Source organism: Meriones unguiculatus, chromosome 7, assembly GCF_030254825.1.
Source record: "Meriones unguiculatus strain TT.TT164.6M chromosome 7, Bangor_MerUng_6.1, whole genome shotgun sequence".
In the NCBI taxonomy this organism is placed as follows: Eukaryota; Metazoa; Chordata; class Mammalia; order Rodentia; family Muridae; genus Meriones; species Meriones unguiculatus.
Genome location: NC_083355.1, coordinates 40,446,076 through 40,462,170, shown reverse-complemented (window position 1 = coordinate 40,462,170; position 16,095 = coordinate 40,446,076). Strand labels below are relative to the sequence as shown.

The 16,095-nt window shown below is 48.1% G+C and overlaps 2 long non-coding RNA genes and 1 pseudogene across 3 annotated transcripts; 2 read left to right on the top strand and 1 right to left on the bottom strand.

The window, feature by feature from the left end:
* The first annotated feature begins 3,274 nt into the window (after positions 1-3,274).
* Positions 3,275-3,778, top strand: LOC110545073 (ATP synthase subunit d, mitochondrial-like; annotated as a pseudogene).
* Positions 3,779-5,938: 2,160 nt separating this feature from the next.
* LOC132655196 (uncharacterized) lies at positions 5,939-8,200 on the bottom strand. Of its 2 annotated transcripts, none has more exons than XR_009592893.1 (2): positions 8,138-8,200; positions 5,939-7,058 (listed from the first exon to the last, which is right to left on the bottom strand). It is a non-coding gene; the product is annotated as an uncharacterized LOC132655196 (long non-coding RNA). The 2 variants fall into 2 exon arrangements; XR_009592892.1 differs by lacking the exon at positions 8,138-8,200 and adding an exon at positions 7,546-8,026.
* On the top strand, positions 7,873-15,490 carry LOC132655197 (uncharacterized). Its single transcript, XR_009592894.1, has 3 exons — positions 7,873-7,986; positions 8,450-8,636; positions 14,525-15,490. It is a non-coding gene; the product is annotated as an uncharacterized LOC132655197 (long non-coding RNA).
* Positions 15,491-16,095: the final 605 nt, after the last annotated feature.

The following is a 16,095-nucleotide window of genomic DNA, read 5'->3' as shown; positions in this document are numbered from 1 at the left end:
CACTTATTTTACAAATAAGTAAAAAGAAATGTAAAAAGAGCAAAATCTGAAGGATGTGCAGTGGACCGGGAAGTCTGGAGTTTAGACCAGGTCTGGGGAGAGGGACTCAGTAAGCAAAGCGCTGCCTCGCAAACATGGGGACTAGAGTCCGATCCCCAAAACCCATGTGCAAAGAAAGTCTTAACAAATTATTCCAAAAGAGGAAAAAATAATGACATATCTGGGCTGGTGAGACAGGTCAGTGGGTAAGTGCACTTCCCACTAGAAGCCTTAGTTGGCTCCCCAGAACCCACGTGGTGGAAGAAGAAACCACCACCCACAAGCTGTCCTCTGACCTCCACACAGGCACGGTGACATACAGGCACCCACTCCAAATTTTAATCCAAACTTTAAAGTTTTTAAATGAAGTTGGACAATATTGCTAGATGCAAAACTAAGATGTATAAAGTTCATTCATCTTTGCATATCCAGCAACCAAAATGTAGAAAATATTCTTTTTTCTCCCATCAATTAATTAATTAATTAATTAATTTACATCCTGATCGAAGCTTCCCCTCTTTCCTCTCCTCCTAGTCCCTCCCCCACACCTCCCCTCTCCCTGCATTCCCTCCTCTTTTCCTCCCCAGAGAGGGAGAGGTCTCCCACTGATATCAGACAAGGCAGCCCAGTTAGGGGAAAGAAATCCAAAGGCAGGCAACAGAGTCAGAGACAGCTTCTCCTCCAATTGTTAATGGACCCACAGGAAGACCAAGCTGCACACGTGTTACATATGTGTAGGAGGCCTAGGGCCATCCCATGTACGCTCTTTGGTTGGTGGTTCAGTCTCTGTGAGCACCAGAAAATATTCTTTAAAAATATCATTCACGGGGCTGGAAAGATGGCTCAGTGGTTAAGAGCACTGTCTGCTCTTCCAGAGGTCCTGGGTTCAATTCCCAGCAACCACATGGTGGCTCACAACTATCTATACCCTTTAATACCCTCTCCTGATGTGTAGGTATAAATGCAGATAGAGTGTTCACATACATAAAATAATTAAATAAAATATTAAAAAATACATCATTCACAAAAAAATCAAAGAAATTAAATTACTAAGAAAAAACAAACAAACAAACAAACAAACAAAAAAAAAAAAAAAAACCAAAGATGTGAGTGTCTTATGGCCTAATTATAAACCTTTATAGAAAGACATTTAAAGTCCAAAAAAGAGGGCTGGGGAGCTGGCTCAGTGGGTAAAGACGCTTGGGGCCAAGCCTGACAACCTGAGTTCAGTTTCTGGAATCTATGTGGTGAGAGGAGAGAATGGGCCGTTGTGGATTTTCCTCTGACTTCCACACGTGGGCCCTGGAATGGGGGTGTAGGTGCATCCCTCCTCCCAACCCCCCTTACAGAACATGAAGAGTTCTCAAACTGCAAGGGTAAAGATAAATAAATCAGCTAAAAATGAGCAACAGGCCAGGCACGGTACTAGACGGAGAGACACACTCCTGCAACGCCAGCACTCTGGAGGCGGAGGCAGGAGGGCCACGGGCTTGAGGCCAGCCTGCCGCATAAAGCATGGTGAGACTTTGTCGTAAAATAAAAACAGGAGTGGGGGTGGGGGGGGAGGTGGGAGGGTGGGGAGGTAGGAGTAAGCTACCTATACGAACAGGCATTTCACCAAAAAGGTACATGAATGGGAAAGACACACCTGAAAAGAAGCTTGGGGTCACTGTGGAGAGAAGGTGGCTTGCCCCGGGGAGGAGGGGTTAACCGTGAGCGGATCAGGGGATAGTCCCGCTACTGGCTCTTGGTCTTCACTGAGGTATTGGTTTCATGGAAACGCACGTATGTCAAAATACATTGAATAGTAAGCAGCCAACTGTGCTGTATACTGTAAGTCAATCGTGCCTCATTAAAGCCGGTTTTACAAAGATTCCAGTAAAAACAGAAACATGCCGTGTTTGTGGGCTGGCTAACTCAGTGGACCCCGCAGCTTGATTTATAGACTGAAGGCCAAGAGAATTTGGTTGGGTGAAACAGAAAGCTATTATAAACCTACAACGAGCTGTTCTCAGGGACGGACCGGCAAACGGCCAGGAAGAACAGGGTTGTACAGACACTTGGTATATGACAGAGCTAGGTCTGGGGCAGGGGGCAAGGGCAGGCTCTGCGACCGTGCTGGGACAGGCAAGCATTTGTGCCGGACAGTGAGGGCAGGTTGACCTCCAACCATGTACAGAAGCAGTTCCAGGGCCTGAGGAAGCGACTTGGTGATAGAGCCTGTTTAGCAGGCTCTGGGTTCAGTCCCGGCCACAAAACTCACCTAGTAAACCCGAAACAATAATCAGTTCCAGGGCCAGCAAGAGCTTAGACATCAGAGGCAACACTTTCAGTAGGTAATGGAGAGTGTCTTCAAGATGTATGTCAGGGTACAGAAGCGATCCGTGAACACATAAGTATGCATTCTCCACAAAGGAATCGTTAGTGAGATTGATTATATTAAAATGTAGAACTCTTCTGCTTAAGAATGTGGGAAAAAAGTTCACTGAGAGAGAGAAAGAGAGAGAATCTTTGTAATGTGTTGACGTCAACCAGGGACTGGGGAGAGAAGATTTGCTGTGCAATCGTGAAGACAGGAGTTCAAATCCCCAGAGCCCAGCGTGGCCACACACATGCCTGGAACCCTAGTGCTAATGGGATGGTGTCGCCAAGAACAATTGGTGTTTGCTGGTTACCAGCCTTGCTCTAGGCTCAGTGAGAGACTCTTGCCCAAGAGAGTGAGGGATACAGTAGGTCACCTGATGTCCTCCTCTGGCCGCTGCACACGCACAAGGATGAACAAGTGTCCTCACCTACCTGCACTCATATTCATGCACATACATGTAAAATTTTTAAAAATTGTTTTTGAAGAAATGGAAGCTGCTAATCGTGGTACTCACCTTTAATCCTCTCACTTGAGAGGCAGAGGCAGGCATAGAGAGTTTACACAGAGAGTTCTGGGATAGCCAAGACTAGAGACTATCTCAACAACAAAGAAAGAAAAAAAAATGGAATGCAGGGCTGGAGAGATGGCGCAGTGGTTAAGGGCACTTGTTGCTCTTGCCAAGGGACCCACAATCACCAGTAACTCCAGTTCCAGGGGTGCGGCACTGCCTTCTGGCCTCCACAGGTACCAGGCATGCCATGGTACACAGACATACAGGTAGACAAAACACCATATACACACAGTAAAATAATAACTTTTTAAAAAAGTCTTAAATGTTGTGGTCAGCTGGGGTCGGTGAAGGATCCCAAAATGGCTGGGCGTAAGCTTGCTCTAAAAAGCATTGATTGGATAGCTTTTGGGGAGACCATACCCGGAAACCAAAAGAAAATTGCAAACTCCTTAAAGTCCTGGAATGAGACCCTCCATGCCAGCTTGGCTAATCTGCCTGAGAAACCACCAGCGATCGACCGGGCTTACTACAAGCCAGTGTGGCCAAGGCTGGCTTGGTGGATGATTTTGAAAGAATGCCCTGACTGTTCCTGTGCCCGAGGATAAGCACACAGCCTGGTGAACAACGAGGAAAAGGAGGATATGAAGAGCTGTGCTGAGTTCGTGTCTGGATCCCAGGTCAGGAGAAGTAGGAGAAAGCAGGAGAAAATGAAGATCATGATTCCCTTTGACCGGATGACCATTGATGACTTGAATGAAGTCTCCCCAGAAACCAAGCTAGACAAGAAGAAGTACCCATACCGGCCTCACCAGCCCCTCAAGAACCTGTGCAGCAGGCCAGGAGGGAGCCCTGGCCCACATTGAAATAAAACATTTATATACTAAAAAAAAAACACCTTAAATGTTTTTAAAAGATAAAATGGTACATAGCAAGATAAATTAGTGTATAACAACTACATTCAATAACGTGGATAAAGCTTATGAATACAGTTTTGATCAAACAATGACTATTCATAGCATGTTTATTATATTTTAACTTCTTTTTAAATGTGTGCGTGGGCTGGGCATGGTGGCAACCGTGCAGTCCCAGCCCTTGGGGGACAGGAGGATGGTAAGTTAGAGGCTAGGCTGAGCCGCATACTGGGCAGCCCTGTCTCGAAAAAACAAAAACAAGAACCAAAAAAATGTTTGTGTCTCTCTCTGCACACTGGGAGGGCTTCCTGCAGCCCAGGCAGTCTGGCACCTTCCCACCAACCAGATCAGCTGCCTCGACTTTGCAAAGGTGTGCCCAAGCTCCTGTCCCAGCTGCCCGCTCTCCCCTCTTCTTGGACGAGCCTTCGTGCACAGGTCCAGTGTTACCCTGCTAAGTCTGGCTTCCTCCTGGCACTACCCTGAGCCTCAGCTGATACCCACAGCCTAAGTCCTCCTCTCTTGTCCGTTTGGAATCCAGTTCCTGGCACCTGGCTACCAGCTTGGGCCTTCACCTTGCTTATGGCTTCCCCAGTCCAACTAGGCCCGACACATGTACTGGAGGCAAATAATAGTTAAAAATAATTAGCAATGATCAAATACAGTTCTTTTAAGAGGCCAGTGGCATGAAGCTTGGGAGAGTTAGGAACACATGTTTGATCCCGTTTGAAACTCATAACAGAAATAGCCTAGCAGAGGCAAACTTTGCACGTAGACTCTCAGATGCTGGGAAGGGTCAGACACGTGCAGAGGTGATGAACTGATGTAAATTCGCATGGCATGTAGGGCCATGTAAACAGAACCAGGTCAGAGAAGGACTCTTGGGACCTGTCCCCAAACTGCCCTGCCAGGGAGACGCTCAGCCTGACAAAACCAAGGGGGCCGGGGAGAATAATGGGATGGGGTGCTGGGGAAGGGGGTAAAAATTCACAGAGGGTAGAGGCCTCATCTCCCCCACTGCATGCCTGAAACCGCATCTTCCAGCATCATTCTTCAGCAGCAGCCTGCCGCAGCTCGTAAATATTCTTCTATTGACTCTTGTTTTGGTCTTTAATGGTACCCTGTGAACTATTTCAATAAACAGCGTGAGGCAGAGGAAGGGGAGAATCAATCTCTGACATGTGAATGTGAGCTCCCACCAGCTCTGCCCGGGGCTTCAGTGAGGAGCCGTCACACTGACAATCTGCAGTGCACAAAACCAGGCATGGCTGTGGCCACTGGGACCCGGCCAGTATCTCCAGCTGAGTGGAAAGGGAAGGAAGCTTCCAAGACGAGAGAGCAAGGCCAGCTGGAGGGAAAGGGAGAGAGGGGGATGAGGCTCAGCCAGTCTGAGGCTATGGCCTGAGAGGCCCTCAGCCCTCCCCTGCTGTGACATGACATTTGAACGGGCTGGGGGCCTTGGCTGCTGGGTTCTGCTCTGGCTTTCATCCAGTCCCTAACCGTTCGTCCTGACCCCTGGTTTCTGTGTCTGTGTTTTGTAGATGAAAGCAGTGTTGGCCATACAGGGCTGAGGTCGGCATTGAATGAGGTCATTCACGGGCAGCTCGTGGTTCACCTGGCAGAGTGCTCGCCTTGCCCAGCATGCAGGGCGTCCTGGGGTTTGATACCCAGCACTGCATAAAACTGAGCTTGATGGTGTGCAGGAGTGATGCTGTCCTCTGGGACAGAGAGGCAAGAGGATAAGAAGTTCAAGGGTATCTTAGGCTACATAGCAAGTTTGAGGCCAACCTGGGCTATGATGACTCACACTCCCTCTTCCTCTTCATCTCCCTCTCCCTCATCTTCTCTCTCTCTCTCTCTCTCTCTCTCTCTCTCTCTCTCATCATTTTTCTCTCTTTCTCATCTCTCTCTTCCTCATTCTCTCTCTCTCTCTCTCTCTCTCTCATCATTTTTCTCTCTTTCTCATCTCTCTCTTCCTCATTCTCTCTCTCTCTCTCTCTCTCTCTCTCTCTCTCTCTCTCACACACACACACACACACACACACACACACACACACACACATGGCAGGGGAGGAGATAATTCACATAAAGCCACTTGACACAGGTTTGCAAAGCTCTCACACCTCAAACGATTTTATCAGCAGGGCTCTTGGGGGCTGTGAGAACTGCCTGCCTCACAAAGGCACCATGTAACCCCTAGAAAGGCTCATTACCCCCCAGTCCCTCTCATTGGTTGTCCATTTCCCACTCTCCCAAAGCAGAGCGAGTTCTAGGGAACGGGTTGCCACAGCTATGAACTTGAGTGAAGCTGTGTGCTGAGTACAGTGGTCCTCAAAGAGGGAGATTGACAGCCCGGCTTCTGGGAGGCAGCTGTATTCAGAAAGCAAAGTGCACAGCAGCTGGAACAGAAGCTGATTCCCGTCGTCTTCGGGGCCTTGAGCAGTGTTCCTGGCCTTTCGGAGCCTCCAGAAGGTCATTCCTAGCCTGGGCGTGGCTGCACCGTCACTGGAATTATGGGGAGGCACAAACAAGACAAGACGCAAGGTGAAAATTGTAACAGGTACAGCCTGGCCTCAAAGAACAGAGCAAAGGGAGAGTGGCCTGGATGAAGGCCTGGATGGAGACCTAGGCAGACTTTAGCTCAACAGGAAGGTTGAGCAAGCCATTTCTCCAACCGGGTCTAATACGTATGATTAATGGTGATAATACTTTCAAAGGATCCTACAGTTTCCAAAGCACTCTTCTCCCGCCCCCTCCGGCTGTACCCCAGGTAGCCCAGGCTGGCTCGCATGCACTGTGGAGCCGAACTTGTGGCCGTCGGATTGCAGGTGTGAGTCACCCTGCTCTCTCAGCACTGGCACATGCCAGGCCTCCCTGGAGCATCCGAGGCTCACACAGGTCACAGTGTAAGTGGCAATGGCAATGCAGGTCCGACACTAGCCTTGTGTGTCAGATTCTTTCTTACCCGTTTACCTCAGAGGTTGGGGCTTTACAGGCCTGCAGCGCCAGGGGGATTCAGTACCTCTGGCTTCCACAGGAATCTGCACTCATACCCATGTGCTCGTACACAAACACACTGAAACCAAGTAAGCGAGTGTTAAAACAAACGAGCGGTGCGCTCCCGCACAGGCCATCCAACAAGAATACAGGACAAGCTTCCTTGATTGCAGCCATGGTGGACACTCCACTCTGTCCTCATTTGCCAGCTACAGCTACAGCAACCGGAGGTCAGAGCCTGTAAAGGGAACGTGTTCTTACTGTTCAGGTGTCCAGAGACCAGGGACTGCGATCCCAGAAACGGCTGGCAGGAGGCATTCACTCTCCCGCTCCCTCAGTCCTTCCGCCTCTGTGTGAATACTCTGTTGTGAGTAAATTCTGGAGACAGAAAGACAACAGTCCCTGACTTCAGCTCGGGGAGACGGATGAGGAAACACAGGCTACATCTTTCCTCTGAGTACCAGGGCACTCCAGGCCCTTGGAGTGAGGGAAAAGAAAGCTGCCGGAAGTCCTTATCTCTTGAAAGTGAGCAGTGGTCACTCATGACTCATTACTCTCTGCATGGCAGAAAGGACAGACAAATGGCCTATGTGTCCCCCATGCCTAGAAAGCCATCCTGTGCTGTCTACTCCCTCTCTGAAAGCCTCAGTGGTCAAAACGTCCAGACACTGCTAATAGGCCAAGTTGAAGACAAAACCTGAATCTAGCAGGAACCAGGCTTATACCCATTGCATCTCAACCGCCAGCTCCGTGTGACCTGGAGCCATACAATACTCCTGAGCCCTTGGCTCCTCATCTCTTCCGTAGTCTGGACCTTGTACAATCAGGGAGAATGAGTGGCTGGTGCCTGTGGCAGCCGGTGTCTTTCAAGCCACAAATCTTCAGCAAAGGATGCTCAGTCAGGACCTTCTCTGAGGCTCCCAGGGCCTTCCCACACTAGAGGTTTCAGAGAGTCTCTGCAGCCGGAGGCAGCTGACGAGTTAATTTTTAAGCTGTCAGCCTGTGGGGAGTGTAGAGGCAGAGCAAAGGGCAGGCCTAGAGACCTCTTTTGGAAATGACAAGATCATTTAGCAATCAATTAGCGTGGTCCCCAGGCTCTCGGCCTGCACGGCTGCCTGCTAGCAGAAAGAATGTGCTTTATACCCTGATTGGAAACAGATGCGCTGGTGAGCAGGGCTAGGCAGGCTGGGCCTGAATTCCTGGGCACCCAGCTGCTGGCCAGGAGATGGGGATTTGTTATTACATTCTGGGCACCAGCATGGGGAGGAAGGCCAAGGCAACCAAGCTAAGAGAACAGACGGCCTAGAGAAGGCTCACCTTCCAGGAGACCCGGGCATGGAGGAGGGAGGGCTGTCGACTTCGTCCGTCAGCAGTAATCTGGGATAAAATTAGTTCAGCCAAATACAGACTATGACTTTTGACCAAGAGACGCCAAAATTCCAAACGTGAGGCTGGTGAGGCGTGAGGAAACGAGCGAACCGGGAGCCGTGCATGGAGCGGAGAACGCTGGAATCACTGCTGTTTTGAAACAACAGCGACTCCATTTTCTAGGCTTGCAAGGCCCACCTCCAAGCCCTGTACACAGTTTCCCACTTTGACCCGCAGCCATCCTGTGTCTCTCCTTTACAGATGAGAAGGTGAGAAAACAGAGGCACAGGGGACAAGACACTGAAAACCACCCAGCAAGTGCAGGACAGTGAACCTGCTCTCGGGCTCTACTGTCAGGCTGTGAAGAGATGAATCTTTCCAGCTCTCTCCTCCTCCCTAACACATGGAAAGGGAAGCCTGAGGCCCTAGACTCCAGCTTCAGCGCACGGTGAGAGCTCAGCAGTCCCCAGCGAGGCTCAAACCATGCCAGTGGCAAGTGGCTCATGGGGTCCGCGGGCTGCCAGGTCTAAGCACGCACAGTTTACAGCCAGCCATTGTTCCTTTCTATGAAGACTGAAGTTAGTGGCCCGCATGTTTGGGGCTTCCTCAGGATTCCTGTTTCTGCCCCTTGGCTTCCCTTTCCCCCGGGTAGTCTCAGGGTGCCACTGTGACCCCGTCATTATTCTTTGAAGTGACGGCGCCTTCTGACCACGCTCTCTGAGGAGGCAGCTCTGGGGCCTTCGGGTTGTTGCCCACACCCCCCCAACATCTCTGGACACTGTCCAGACCATCTGTGGGCCTGACCATGGGTGTGAGTCAACTGGGCCTCTCATTTCCCTTAGCACAAGACGGATGGTGTAAGGCAGTATTTCAGACAATTTGCCATCGTAAGAGTGATCCAAGCAGGGGCGATGCAGGAGGCGTGAGCAGAGAGTAATGCAGGACTGCCTTTTGGGGGTGGAGGGCTGCCCCGGGCGCCCTCCAGCCTCTTCTGCTAGGCTTCCCTTGTGCCTCATTCCATTTGTCCTGTTCACGCACCGTGTTCTGCTTTTTCCAGTACAGCACGAGCAGCTTGCCGTGATTACAAAGCGGTGTCTCGGAGCCGCCGGGCATCCTACGAAAGAGCTATGATTCTCTGTTTCTCTTGTTTGGAACATTACTGTAAACCCGGTTTTCCTTACTACAGAACCTCCATTTTGTTTGGTTTGGGGTTTCTGCAAAATGTCACCTACATTCTAGGAGTTGGGGCCCACATTTCTTTCTTTCTTTCTTTCTTTCATTCTTTCTTTCTTTCTTTCTTTCTTTCTTTTTCTCTTTTGCTTTTGTTTGGTTGGGTTTTTTTGGTTTTTCTGAGACAGGGTTTCTCTGTGTAGCCCTGACTGTCCTGGATCTGCTTTTGTAGCCCAGGCTAACCTCAAACCCCTTTTGTAGCTGAGGTTACCTCTGAACTCCTAACTGTCCTGTAGGGTCATGTTTCTAATTCCTCATGTGATGCTTAATATTGACCATGAGCCTGACAGTCTAGAATCCCCTTGGGGACAAACCTCTGGGCGTGTCTGTAAGGTAGTTTCTGGAGTGGGTTGACTGTCGTGGAAACGGTTGCCTTAACTGTGGGTGGCACCATCCCATGGGCGGGGTCCTGCGGTGTATATAATGAGGGAGCTGAGCAAAGGCATTCTGTCCTCTGCTTCCTGACTGCAGACACAGTGTGGCCGGCCACCTCGAACTCCTGCACAAGCCGAGGGTAACGGACTGTAGACTCAAGCTGGGACAAAACCAACCCTTCCTTAAGTGACTCTTCTTGCGTATTTTGTCACACTAACCAGGAGAGTAAGGAATGCGTCCTGCAATACTGTCAAGCCGGTCACACCCCCAGGGGCCACACACAGCCTCCACATTAACCCGCAAGAGTTGAGGTTGCCGCTAACACACACGCTTTGCACAACCTTGACTTTTTAACCAGACAGACTTCCAGTCTTTCAGTCCAGCATACATGTGATCATTCTGTCCTAACCACAAGCCAAAAGCTGAACAAATGAAAACAAACAAACAAACAAAAAATCTATTCTATCAGAGAAGTGATGTCGTATGAAAAACTGCAGCTCTCCAAGTTGATGATCCAGAATCATCACTTAACCCATGCGCAGACAGCTCTGCAAAGACCAGTCCTGGGGTGAGGCAAGATGAAAAATAATTGAGCCTTGTTGCGGGTTCAGTATGGATGAGTCTGAGGAGGGAGAGCCCGGGGACTTGGTCGGCAGAAAGTTTTACCTACGGCAAGTTCTCCTGGGGGAAATCCCTTTGTGCTCCAGAAGGGGGAGAAGGGAAGAGGCCACTAAGAAATATGCCAGAGAGAGCCTGGAGAATTAGCTCAGGGATTAAGAGCACTGGCTGTTCTTGCTGAGAACCCAGGTTCAGGTTCCAGCGCCCACATGACAGCTCACAACTGCTACCAACTCCAAATCAAATCCGAAAGATCTGATGTTTTCTGGTCTGTGTGTGTGTGTGTGTGTGTGTGTGTGTGTGTGTGTGTGTGTACATGTGCACCCACAAATACAGTAGATAGATAGATAGATAGAGAGAGAGAGAGAGAGAGAGAGAGAGAGATCTTTAGGCAGGTGGATTTCTGTGAGTTCAAGGCCATCCTGGTCTACAAAGTGAGTTCCAGGACAGTCAGAGCTACATAATGAGACCCTGTCTTAGGAGAAAAGAAGAGAAAAAAATAAATATGCCCAAAATGCTGTTCTTAGCTGCATCTTGGTTGGCAGTGACACCCTAGCTTCCATCCCTAGTACAGAAAACCAAAGCTTGCTATCAAAGAAAACATCTACTAAGCTCTTAGAGTTTTACAGATCCCAACTGGCCAGAAAGAAGCGAGACAAAAACATTTAGCCCTCCAGCCTTTCTTTTTCACCTCAGAAGAAGAGGGAGTAGAGCATGGGTCAAGGTCACAGCCAGGGCTCAAGATGACCTGACAAGACCCAAGCGCAAGGCAACAGAACGCCTTACCTCCGTGCAACTGTGCCAACCGCCTCACCAAACACTGGTTTCCCGAGGCTCCTCTGACCAGGCACATCCTGTGCAGCCACTAACAATCACGAGGCATATGAAGAGGCGAATCCACAGCTAGTAGACAGCGATGGAGTAGCAGATAAAACAGGAAAATGGCTGCCGGTTGGGATGGTCTGTGATTGACACTGACACTACAGTGTGGATGTGATTCCCCAAAGGTCATGTGTCAGAGAGGCACGAGTGGGAGGTAGGGCAAGCTTTGTCAGGCAGGTGTCGGGAGATCCTCCTGTCACTGGATCATGTCCTTGAGAGGGTATGTGGACCCCAGTCTGTCTCTTTCTCCATTCTGAACCCATCTGTTTGCAGTTTTCTCTGCCTTGTTCTCCAGCCTCTCCAGAGGCCCAAAGCCTGTGCCTGTCTTGGTCTTGAGCCTCCAAAACACCAGGCTGACTGTACCGTTTATCCACCTTGGGTATTTTGTTACAACACAAAGCCAATTAATACATAGGCTAAGAACACTAACGGGAAAAGCAGAGAACGAATAAGGGCAGATAAGGACATCAGAATTCCAGGAAAAACTTTATTTAAATGCATTATTCATTTCTGTTAGAATATTGTTTAATCTTTAGCAGAAAGGCAAATACAAATTAAATTTGTTGCTGGTAGACTGACCTTGTAGGAAATACTAAAAGAATTCCTCAAAGAGAAGAAAAAGAACAGAGATCAGAAGCAGGATTCACACGTGGAAAACATGAACATGGGGGAAGAAAATGCACAAATGCATAGCAGAGCCACATGTGACATCAAGGCTGAGCCACACGTGACATTAGCCACAGATGACATCATAGCTGGGCCACACATGACACCCTAGCTGGGCCACATGTGACATCAGCCACATATGACATCATAGCTGAGCTATGCATGACCTTTATGCATGGCAAGTTCATAAATGTCATCCTCTTCAGTTGCAGGTGGTAAAACTGAGTCCAGAGAAGGTGAATGATAGATGGCCAGAAGCTAAGGGATCCCGGTTCCCAGCTCAGGCCTCTTACCACTGCCTCTCAGTCCAGCTCCCAGAAAGCCAGGGGAAGGCTCAAGTTAAGGCGAGATTCTCTGTTCTTTGATAGTAAAAGAACTAAAGCTAAAGCAGCTAGTTCATAGCAAGTCAGAGTCCAAGTTTAATATAAGAAAAGGAGGGAATGGAGACCACTGGCCCCTCGGGTCACAAGAAGGCTGCACGGAAACTCACAGGGCATTTCTGTCCTTGTTGGCCTCGCTCTGTGACTCCCCTTCTCTCACTCCTACAACCTCAGCTGCCACCAGGGACCACTCTGGGATCCTCAGGCGTGGGACTCTGGGCTTTGTGGTATCCAGGAACCTGAAGAAAAGATTGTCAGGTACAAGCACACGCTCCAATAATCACAGGATGGTCTTGCTAATCTGTAAACCAATCTGTGGAAAGTGTCATGAGTGAGTGAGAGGTGTTCTCCTGAAATCCACCTAACCAGCACCAATCTTTCGAAAACTTCAGCCACTTCCAGTTTCCATCCCAGGCTCCTCACTGGTCGGATTTACTCTTTCAACTCTCCCCACTCACATTTCTTAAAAGCTGACTGTGTTTGGAGCAGTTGATAAAGGTAGACAAAGAGTAACTCAGACATGCTGGCCCTCAAGCTTTTCAGAGATCTGATGAATATGGCATTTTAACATGTGTAAGTTTATTACGACAGAAAGTCCCAAAGTCCTGGCAGTAGCTCCCCCAAGGTCTCCGAGAAGATTTGGGCACAATGACAGATGACTGTAACTCTGGATTGTGGTATGCTAACCACTGGACAATACTGCCTCAACTGGCCCACTGCTAGGGCCCAGCCTAAACTGTGGACAAAGCCATGGACACTGGGAGAGCCATTGTTTCACATTGCGAGAGGCAAGGTGAGGTCAATCTCTCATGTTCCTCTTTCCATAGAAGCAGTCTCTCATCTGTGCCTAGCTGGACCACCTCTGCTCATGATGTCATGAGACCACAGGAACCAGGGACACTGCCTAGGTGATGGACTAACTAGTCATTTCTGTCATTTTGATTGGCACATGGATTGGTATATTTATTTATCTTATAATTTATCCTTCTCAGGTCTCTGATCACCTTGATGGCTATGCTAAGCTTATGGTAGCTTTGCAGCTAGAGAGCAGACAATTAGATCCACTGTTAGCTCATTGATCAGTTCATTAGCTAGTTAGAACTACTAGGTACTAGATCTCTTATTCAGAAAGGAAAACAGGCTTGCCTTGCTCACAACGATTCATGTTAGTTGCTTGTGTCTTAAGATAAATAAAAAAAAAAAATATGAAGCTTAGGTTGTAAAAATCTAGAGAGTGTTATTTGGTCTGGGAAAATGTTTCAGGGTTAATAAATGCAAAAAAAGACTAGAGAGTCTAAATGTTTTAAGGTATATAAATATAAGTTATAATGATATAAAAAATATTTTAAAACATATCAAAAATGGGAGATAGATTTTAGATTTCCCCTCTTTGCTACTGTTGTGTTATAAGATTTCAGAAGTTCAGAGTTTTGGCATTGATCAATAGAGTTCTGATAAGTTAATGGAGCACTGACTGCTTATTATTCAGTCACCAGCTTGAAATTTTAATTTCCTTTGGTTGTTTTCTAAAGATGGATTTAAAGGTACTTCTCATCATGCTAAAAACATCTATTTAATGTGTATATCTGACCCAAAAGCCATAGCCTTTACTATAGTATTCTTAATATATGCCACTTCTGAGACAAGACTTTGACACAAAAATATCTTGAACCTATTCCTTCTAGTTGCTTTGTCAAGGAAAGTCCAAGCATCAGCATCCAGGGTTTAGCAGTAAAGCCATTAATGTATTTCTGTCTAAATTTCCAGTGTGACATGGAGATGTGAGCTAAAAGTAGATGCTGAGTGTACAAAAAATGGCCAAGCTCCATTGGTGGCTGATTACCAACAGCTATGCCCACAGAAGAAGTGTTAGAGTTCCAGACCATGGACACACTTAAGTTGTTTATAAAGGTTATAAAACAAGCAGTTAACTGATACTCATTCAGTGGGCTGTAGTTTTACCTGTTACTCTCAGAATGTTTTATTAGATTTGCTGAATACATATTTCCTTTTGTGTACCAAAAATATTCATATGAGTTTCAGGATGTGACTTGGATCTGGCATAGCTCAAAGGGATCACAGATGAGATTTTCCCTGGTCTTTCCCATTTAATAGACAAATTTTAACTTCTGTCTCCAGTCTGAATTTGTCTCAACAGATTTTCACCTGTTTGACTCTGTTCCAGGGTCAGCTATGGACTGCAAGCTGAAATCTGGACTTCCTGGAAACTGACATGGTTGCTCCCTGCCTCTCGGGTGGATCAACTAACCAGATGCTTGGGCCTGCCCCATTGCCCAGCCTTTGACTGGCATTTCGGCCTCCCTAGCCCCTGATGCCAATGGTCCAATTGTCAGAACTGAAGAAGCTCCAGAAGATGGATCTTCACCCAAATCCCACCTAGCAGGCTGAAATGCTAAGTCAAAAGGGGCTGGCTCCCTGCATTGGCTATTATCTTGGGCATCTGCTTAGCTGAAACGGAAACTAATATTGCAGAAAGACACTAGAGAAAAGAAAAGGATAATAGTTCTCTTTGGCTTACTACCCCTATATCCACCCTGAAGGGACCCCTACTCATTTTGATTTTTATCTTTGGGCCTTGTATTTTAAATTGCTTGATGGCTCGCATTAAAAAAAAAAAATGTTTGGTAGCAATATACTAATGGTACTCAGATCCCGTTTTAAAAAGGTAAATCTATAGAATACAAGGGGTCATATCTGGAAGACCCAATGATCATGGGAAAGGGGGAAATGAGAGACCAAAAGATTAAAAATCAGCAGTTGTTATTAAAGTTTAAGGCCTGAACTAAGGCTAGCTAGGTAGAGAGGTCCAGTAATGCCCTGAGGGGAAGGACCGCCTTACTGCATTCTTTTCCCACCCACTAGAGATACAGTTGCTAGGAAACTGGCCCATCCCCCTAGGGAGGGACACCAGATCATTAATGGTTTGGGGACCTTCCTATAGCCAGTCAATTCAAAATGTAGCATTTTGACCAATAGATACTTGCCAGGCAGGAATTGCCCCTGCCTTGGGCATGCTGGGAGGGACCAGAATCTTTAAATCACCCAACTAACCTGAGCATGGGACTCTCGGCTCTCACCGCTTCGGTGGTGGGGGGTGTGGGCCCAAGCTACAGCTTGTAATGATTTATAATAAAAAGAACCTCATGTATTTAAAAAAAAAAAAAAAAGCTGACTGTGTGTAAAGCTCTGTGCTGAGCCCCAGGGAAGGCTGAAAGGCTTAAGAGTCCCCATCATCAGGAGAAAGAAAGAAGAGCAGAAGAACAGAGTATTAACTTAAAGCCAGGCCTAGGGACACCTTCAACCACAGCCACTCTGGAGTCAGTCTGAGGCAGGGGAATCACAGGTTCAAGGCCTGTCTGGACCACAGGCTGAGTTCAAGCCCAGCCTGACATTCCATCTCAAAAACAATAGGAGGGAGGGAGGTTGCAGAGACCATTCAGTGGGGGAACGGCTTGGTGCCCAAGCTGCGGGCCCCGAGTTCAGATCCCACCATCCCTGCAAAAGCCAGGCACGGCAGCATGCGCCTATAACCCCAGCACTGGGGAACAGAGACAGGAGGGTCCCAGGGGCTCACCAGCCAGCCTTGACCAGAACACTGAGCTTCAGTACTGAGCTTCAGTGTTCTTCAGTGAGAAGAAACCCTGACTCAAAAAACGATGTGGAGGTATGACTAGGGAAGACACTCTGACGCCATCCTCCGCCTCCACGTGTGCCCGCAGGAGTGAGCACACATGC